General features: G+C 42.9%; 1 long non-coding RNA gene across 1 annotated transcript; it reads right to left on the reverse strand.

Moving 5' to 3' along the window:
* LOC127932558 (uncharacterized) lies at window positions 1–2,024 on the reverse strand. Its single transcript, XR_008145952.1, has 4 exons — window positions 1,914–2,024; window positions 1,508–1,661; window positions 1,299–1,419; window positions 1–205 (listed from the first exon to the last, which is right to left on the reverse strand). It is a non-coding gene; the product is annotated as an uncharacterized LOC127932558 (long non-coding RNA).
* Window positions 2,025–9,770: the final 7,746 nt, after the last annotated feature.

The following is a 9,770-nucleotide window of genomic DNA, read 5'->3' on the forward strand; positions in this document are numbered from 1 at the left end:
GTGAGGATGACAGGCTGGGTGAGGTGTTCTGTTGCTGAGTTACTGATGAGAGCAGTTACCACCTTGGAACTAATCTGGTAGCTAGGCTTTGATGCTGTGGCGGTTGCTGTGTCTCTGTTGGTGTCCGTGTCAGTGAGGTACTGGAAGGAGTTGTTGACAGATTTCTCCACTGTCTTGTAACACACCAACCCAGCCAGAGTGAAACCTGGGAAGCACAGAATGAAACAAGTTACCAGAATATCTTGTAGTTGTCCCAGAATCCCCAGGTTTTTCAGGTTTCCTGGTTGGAAGATTCCTGGAATAAGGAGGTGTTTTGAAATGCTGATCATGGCTCACATCAACACCATTATCCCAGAAACCCTACACTCTAATTTGCATACAGCCCCAAAATGTTATTCCTTGACTACAGCTCCAGAATTCAACACCATGGTGTTCTCAAAGCTCTTCACTAGCTCAGGACTCTGAGACTAAACACCTCCCTCTGCAACTGGAACCTGGACTTCCTGAAGAGGGCAGCCCAGGTGATCCGCCAACACGGGGGCCCTAGAGTGCGTGATCAGTCCCCTCCTGTACTCCCTGTTCACCCATGGCTCATGGCCAAGCACGGCTCAACAACATCATTAAGTTTTGCCGACGACAGAATAGTGGTAGGCCTGATTACACCGACAACGATGAGATATCCTATAGGGAGGAGGTCAGATACTTGGCCATGTGGTGGCAGGATAACAACCTCTCCCTCAACATAATCAAGACAAAGGAGATGATTGTGGACTACAGGAAAAGGAGGACCGAGCACCAAGTCTAGGTCCAAGAACATCTAATCAAATGGCTACTCAGAATATTAGCATTGCCCCCCACCCCCTTTTGTACACTGCTGCTACTCTCTAGTTATTATCTATGCATTGTCACATTAATAACTCTACCTACATGTACATATTACCTCAATTACCTCGACTAACCAGTGACCCCCACACATTGACTCTGTACCGGTACCCACCTGTATATAGCATCGCTACTGTTATTTTACTGCTGCTCTTTAATTATGTTTTTATTTTTTACTTATCTTTTTTTTCTTCACACTTATTTTTCTTAAAACTGTACTGTTGGTTAAGGGCTTGTAAGCATTTTGATTCCTGAGACAAATACCATTTGACTTTATTTGATATGAATAAGCAGGAAATGCTGAATCCTGGATTTCTAGGCAACCTGGGAATTTTTGGAAAGTTACTGGTACTAAAAGATACAGTACTTAGTTATAGATATGATGGTGATGATGATGATGAGGATGACAAGCCTACCTGGGTACGTCCCGTTGCCAGTGGCTGTCTCCCAGCTGGTGTCCAGTCGCACGTTGTCATTGGCCAGGCTGATTGGCCCAATGGGGCGGAGTCTGTCCCCTCCTCACTGCAAGCTCAGTAGCTGTGTACAAGGACAAGGAGAAGGTGAAGGAGGATGTATGTGTGTGCATGTGTGTGTTTGTGTGTGGAAGTCCATGTGTGTGTGTTACCTGTGTGGTCTGTTTCCATGGTGGTGTGGGTGTCTCTGAGCTGTGGCCCGATGAGCATCAAGGTGTCCTCCACGGCGCCTAGCAACCTACTCACCTCCCGGCTGTTGCTTAGGATACCTTGAGACAGGAGACTGTCTATCTCTGTCAAGACATTCTACACACAGGAAGTAGAAACAGGAAACAGGAAATGAGTGAACGAGGTGTATATGTTGATATGCACACATGATTTCACTGTGTGTGAGTGTGCATGCTTCTGTGAGTCCTTGCGTGTGTGTGTGTGTGTGTGTGTGTGTGTGTGTGTGTGTGTGTGTGTGTGTGTGTGTGTGTGTGTGTGTGTGTGTGTGTGTGTGTGTGTGTGTGTGTGTGTGTGTGTGTGTGTGTGTGTGTGTGTGTGTGTGTGTTTAACCTCCAGGAGCATCTCTCCAAGCAGTCCTCCGGCTGCTTCCCCAGAGTTACTTAACGCCAGACAGCTTTTCCTCATCAGAGACAGGAGACCAGCTAAACCTGGGACAGTCTGAGAGAGAGGAGAAGTTCATTCACATCATGTGGGTAAAGCAAATATACAAATATTGACATATATTGTAGTCCCAGGTTCTAAAGTGGTCTGAGAGAGAGAGAGAGAGAGAGAGAGAGAGAGAGAGAGAGAGAGAGAGAGAGAGAGAGAGAGAAAAAAACAGAGAGAGAGAGAAAGAGAGAACAAGAGAGAACGAAAAGAGAGAGAGAGAGAGAGAGAGAACATAGAGAGAGAGAGAAAAAAAAAAAAAAAAAAAAAAGAAAGAGAGAACAAGAGAGAACGAAAGAGAGAACAGAGAGAGAGAGGGGGATTTTAAAACGTATTATAAGATGCAATAGTGAGTTGCAGTATTTGGAAATCAGAGTCCTATTGGATAATATACAGTACCTTCACATCTGCTTAATGCCATATTCTATAAATGTTCTGGTTATTTTACTGACTGCTCACTGCCATATTCTATAAATGTTCTGGTTATTTTACTGACTGCTCACAGCCATATTCCATAAATGTTCTGGTTATTTTACTGACTGCTTAATGTCATATTCTATAAATGTTCTGGATGATATTTTACTGACTGCTCACTGCCATATTCTATAAATGTTCTGGTTATTTTACAGGCTGCTTTGCGATATTCTATAAATGTTCTGGTTATTTTACTGACTGCTTAATGCCATATTCTATAAATGTTCTGGTTATTTTACTGACTGCTCACTGCCATATTCTATAAATGTTCTGGTTATTTTACTGACTGCTCACAGCCATATTCCATAAATGTTCTGGTTATTTTACTGACTGCTTAATGTCATATTCTATAAATGTTCTGGATATTTTACTGAATGCTCACTGCCATATTCTATAAATGTTCTGGTTATTTTACAGGCTGCTTTGCGATATTCTATAAATGTTCTGGTTATTTTACTGACTGCTTAATGCCATATTCTATAAATGTTCTGCTATTTTACTGACTGCTCACTGCCATATTCTATAAATGTTCTGGTTATTTTACTGACTGCTCACTGCCATATTCTATAAATGTTCTGGTTATTTTACTGACTGCTTTGCCATATTCTATAAACTGTTAATGCACCGCCATATTCTATAAATGTTCTGGTTATTTTACTGACTGCTTAAGCCATATTCTATAAATGTTCTGGTTATTTTACCGACTTATTTTACTGGTTACTGACTTATTTTTATAAAGACCATATTCTATAACTGTTCTGGTTATTTTACTGACTGCTCACTGACATATTCTATAAATGTTCTGGTTATTTTACTGACTGCTCACTGCCATATTCTATAAATGTTCTGGTTATTTTACTGACTGCTCACTGCCATATTCTATAAATGTTCTGGTTATTTTACCTACTGCTCACTGCCATATTCTATAAATGTTCTGGTTATTTTACTGACTGCTCACTGCCATATTCTATAAATGTTCTGGTTATTTTACTGACTGCTTAATGGCATATTCTATAAATGTTCTGTTTATTTTACTGACTGCTCACTGCCATATTCTATAAATGTTCTGGTTATTTTACTGACTGCTTAATGCCATATTCTATAAATGTTCTGGTTATTTTACTGACTGCTCACAGCCATATTCTATAAATGTTCTGGTTATTTTACTGACTGCTTAATGCCATATTCTATAAATGTTCTGGTTATTTTACTGACTGCTCACTGCCATATTCTATAAAATGTTCTGGTTATTTTACTGACTGCTCACTGCCATATTCTATAAATGTTCTGGTTATTTTACTGACTGCTTTGCGATATTCTATAAATGTTCTGTTTATTTTACTGACTGCTAATGCCATATTCTATAAATGTTCTGGTTATTTTACTGACTGCTCACTGCCATATTCTATAAATGTTCTGGTTATTTTACTGACTGCTCACTGCCATATTCTATAAATGTTCTGGTTATTTTACTGACTGCTTAATGCCATATTCTATAAATGTTCTGGTTATTTTACTGATGCCATATTCTATAAATGTTCTGGTTATTTTACTGACTGCTCACTGCCATATTCTATAAATGTTCTGGTTATTTTACTGACTGCTCAAGACCATATTCTATAAATGTTCTGGTTATTTTATGACTGCTTACTGCCATATTCTATAAATGTTCTGGTTATTTTACTGACTGCTCACTGCCATATTCTATAAATGTTCTGGTTATTTTACTGACTGCTCACTGCCATATTCTATAAATGTTCTGGTTATTTTACTGACTGCTTAATGCCATATTCTATAAATGTTCTGTTATTTTACTGACTGCTCACTGCCATATTCTATAAATGTTCTGGTTATTTTACTGACTGCTTAAGGCATATTCTATAAATGTTCTGTTTATTTTACTGACTGCTCACCATATTCTATAAATGTTCTGTTAATGTTCACTGCCATATTCTATAAATGTTCTGTTATTTTACTGACTGCTCACTGCCATATTCTATAAATGTTCTGTTATTTTGACTGTACTGCCATATTCTATAAATGTTCTGGTTATTTTACTGACTGCTCACTGCCATATTCTATAAATGTTCTGGTTATTTTACTGACTGCTCACTGCCATATTCTATAAATGTTCTGGTTATTTTACTGACTGCTTAATGGCATATTCTATAAATGTTCTGTTTATTTTACTGACTGCTCACTGCCATATTCTATAAATGTTCTGGTTATTTTACTGACTGCTTAATGCCATATTCTATAAATGTTCTGGTTATTTTACTGACTGCTCACTGCCATATTCTATAAATGTTCTGGTTATTTTACTGACTGCTTAATGCCATATTCTATAAATGTTCTAAAGTGTTATTTTACTGACTGCTCACTGCCATATTCTATAAATGTTCTTGTTATTTTACTGACTGCTCATACTGCCATATTCCTATAAATGTTCTGTTAATGTCACCATATTCTAAAGTGTTTGTCATTATGATCTCAGTACACCACATCAACCATGTCAGGTTTTACTGAACTCATACATATTCTGTTCTGGAGTCTGACTGCTCACTGCCATATTGACCTGTTATTTTACAGACTCATATTGCCATATTCCATCAACTGGGGAAACAACACAACATCACAGCACATTTTACAAAATCACCATCACCAGGAGTCTCATCCACTACACAGCACACATATTACATACATATTACAAAACACAACCATAACACCGGGATTCACTACACAGCACATACATATTACAAAACACAACCATCACACCTGGATAGACACTACACAGCACATACATATTACAAAACACAACCATCACACCGGGATCGACACTACACAGCACATACATATTACATACATATTACAAAACACAACCATCACACGGGATCCACACTACACAGCACATACATATTACAAAACACAACCATCACACCTGGATAGACACTAAACAGCACATACATATTACAAAACACAACCATCACACCGGGATTCACACTACACAGCACATACATATTACAAAACACAACCATCACACCTGGATAGACACTAAACAGCACATACATATTACAAAACAAAACCATCACACGGGATCGACACTACACAGCACATACATATTACAAAACACAACCATCACACCGGGATCGTCACTACACAGCACATACATATTACAAAACAAAACCATCACACTGGGATCAACACTACACAGCACATACATATTACACAAAACACAACCATCACACGGGATCAACACTACACAGCACATACATATTACAAAACAAACCATCACACTGGGATCACACTACACAGCACATATTGCATCACACTTACAAAACACAACATAACACGATCAGGACACACAGCACATACATATTACAAAACAAACCATCACACAGGGATCCAACACTACACAATAAAACACAACCATCACACAACTACAAAACACAACCACAACAGGGAACAACAACAGGACACAATCCCACCTACACAACAAAACAACACAATCACACCTGCACAACAAAACAACACAATCCAACCTGCACATCAACACAACACTACACAACATAACACAATATAACATACCACCATCACACCTACACAACAACAACAACCACACAACAGGACACAGAACAACACAACACAATGAGAACTAACAACCATCACACGTGCATATTACCTGCACCACAACACCACACACACAACACAACCACAACACACACCACAACACCACACCACAACACCACACCACAACACCACACCACAACACACACCACAACACCACCACAACACACACCACAACACACACCACACCACACCACACCACAACACACACCACAACACCACACCACAACACCACACCACACCACAACACACACCACAACACCACACCACAACACACACCACAACACCACACCACAACACACACCACAACACCACACCACAACACACACCACAACACCACACCAACAACACCACACCACCATAAAACACACACCACAACACCACACCACAACACACCACACCACACCACAACACACACACCACAACACACACCATAACACCACACCACAACACACACCACACCACACCATAACACCACACCACACCACACCACACCACACACACACACACCAACACCACACCACAACACACACCATAACACCACACCACAACACACACCACAACACCACACCACAACACCACACCACAACACACACACCATAACATTCACACCACAACACACACCACACACACACCACCAACCACACCACACCACACCACAACCACACCACACCACACCACAACACCACACCACACCACAACACCACACCACACCACAACACCACACCACAACACCACACCACACCACACACACCACAAACACCACACCACACCACACCACACCCAACACCACACCACATAACACCACACCACACCACACCACACCACCACACCACAACACCACACCACACCACAACACACACACCACCACAACACCACAACACACAACACAACACAACACCCACACCACAACACCACACCACAACACCACACCACAACACCACACCACAACACCCACACCACAACACCACACCACAACACACACCACAACACACCACAACACACCACCAACACCACACCACACCACACCACACCACAACCACACCACACCACAACACCACACCACACCACAACACCACACCACAACACCACACCACAACACACCACAACCACACCACAACACCACACCACACCACACCACACCACAACACCACAACCACACCACAACACCACACCACACCACAACACCACACCACACCACCACACCACACCACAACACACACCACAACACCACACCACAACCACAACACACACCACAACACCACACCACAACACAACACCACACCACACCACAACACACACCACAACACCACACACACACCACAACACACACCACAACACCACACCACAACACAACACACACCACACCAACACCACACCACAACACCACACCACAACACACCACAACACCACACCACAACACACCACAACACCACACCACAACACACACCACAACACCACCACAACACCACACCACAACACACACCACCACACCACTACACCACACCACAACACACACAACACAACACACACCACAACACCACACCACAACACCACACCACAACACACACCACAACACCACACCACAACACCACACACCACAACACCACACCACCACACCACACACAGCACAACACAACACAACACCACACCACAACACCACACCAACACCAACACCACACAACACCACACCACAACACACACCACAACACCACACCACAACACACACCACAACACCACAACACACCACACCAACACAACACGCAAATGAAAACTGTCACATCATATCATGCTCATAGTAGATCCCAGGGTTGTTTGCTATGGGTAACCAAGTTTACCATCAGATACCAACTAACTAAGATATAAATGAAGACATGAGACAGAGAGAGATTGAGCTGGAGATTAAAACCCTCAGAAACCCACAGCACACCAGTGATGAAATGTTTCCATGGTAACCATCCTAATACGCATCCCAATTGACACTATTGTATAGTGCTCAGGCCCTGGTCCTAATTGCACTATACAGGGAATGAGCCCTGGCTGCACTACATAAGAATAGAGCTGTAGTGCACTATATAGGGAATAGGATCTGGTGCTATACAGGGAATAGGGCCCTGGTCTAATGTAGTGCACTACATAGAGAATAGGAGCCCTGGTCTAATCTAGTGCACTATATGGGAATAGGACCCTGGTCTAATGTAGTGCATTATATACAGGGAATAGGGCCATGGTCACAATGTAGTGCACTATACAGGGAATAGGGTGTCATTTGAGCCTCAACACTAGAAAGAGGAAGCTGCCAGTGGAATAACGGTATCTACAGCAACAGAGGAAAGTCCCTACTGTAATATAAGCACCACACTCAGATCAGTCCTTTACATAGTCCCTTGAACTGATCATCATTATCCAGGCTTACACAGTAACTGAACCTAGACCTGTCCTGGAACAGTGTCCTGTTTGAGGGGCAGTGACCTCAGCAGTGAGGGTAGTGACCTGGGAACAGTGTTTGGGGAAGTAGTATTGGGAACAGTGAGGGAGTGACCTCTGTGGGGAAGTAGTATTGGGAACAGTGAGGGCAGTGATCTCTGTTTGGGGAAGTAGTATTGGGAACAGTGAGGGCAGTAACCTCTGTTTGGGGAAGTAGTATTGGGAACAGTGAGGGTAGTGACCTCTGTTTGGGGAAGTAAGTATTGGGAACAGTGAGGGGCAGTGATCTCTGTTTGGGGAAGTAGTATTGGGAACAGTGAGGGTGTGACCTCTGTTTGGTAGGAAGTAGTATTGGGAACAGTGAGGGTAGTGACCTCTGTTTGGGGAAGTAGTATTGGGAACAGTGAGGGGGTAGTGACCTCTGTTTGGGGGAAGTAGTATTGGGAACAGTGAGGCAGTGACCTCTGTTTGGGGAAGTAGTATTGGGAACAGTGAGGGTAGTAGGCCTCTGTTTGGGAAGTAGTATTGGGAACAGTGAGGGTAGTGACCTCTGTTTGGGGGTAGTATTGGGAACAGTGAGGGTAGTGACCTCTGTTTGGGGAAGTAGTATTGGGAACAGTGAGGGTAGTGACCTCTGTTTGGGAAGTGAGGCAGTGACCTCTGTTTGGGGTAGTATTGGAACAGTGAGGGCAGTGACCTCTGTGGGAACAGTGAGGGTAGTGACCTCTGTTTGGGAAGTAGTATTGGGAACAGTGAGGGTAGTGACCTCTGTTTGGGGAAGTAGTATTGGGAACAGTGAGGGTAGTGACCTCTGTTTGGGGAAGTAGTATTGGGAACAGTGAGGGCAGGACTCTCTGTTTTAGTATTGGGAACAGTAGTGACCTCTGTTTGGGGAAGTAGTATTGGGAACAGTGAGGGCAGTGACCTCTGTTTGGGGAAGTAGTATTGGGAACAGTGACCTCTGTTTGGGGGTAGTAGAACAGTGAGGGAGTCTCTGTTTGGGGAAGTATTATGAGGGCAGTGGTTTGGGGAAGTAGGAACAGTGAGGGTAGTGACCTCTGTTTGGGGAAGTAGTATTGGGAACAGTGAGGGTAGTGACCTCTGTTTGGGGAAGTAGTATTGGGAACAGTGAGGCAGTGACCTCTGTTTGGGGAAGTAGTATTGGGAACAGTGAGGGCAGTGACCTCTGTTTGGGGAAGTAGTATTAAACAGTGAGGGCAGTGACCTCTGTTTGGG

Source organism: Oncorhynchus keta, chromosome 10 (assembly GCF_023373465.1).
Source record: "Oncorhynchus keta strain PuntledgeMale-10-30-2019 chromosome 10, Oket_V2, whole genome shotgun sequence".
Taxonomy (NCBI): Eukaryota; Metazoa; Chordata; class Actinopteri; order Salmoniformes; family Salmonidae; genus Oncorhynchus; species Oncorhynchus keta.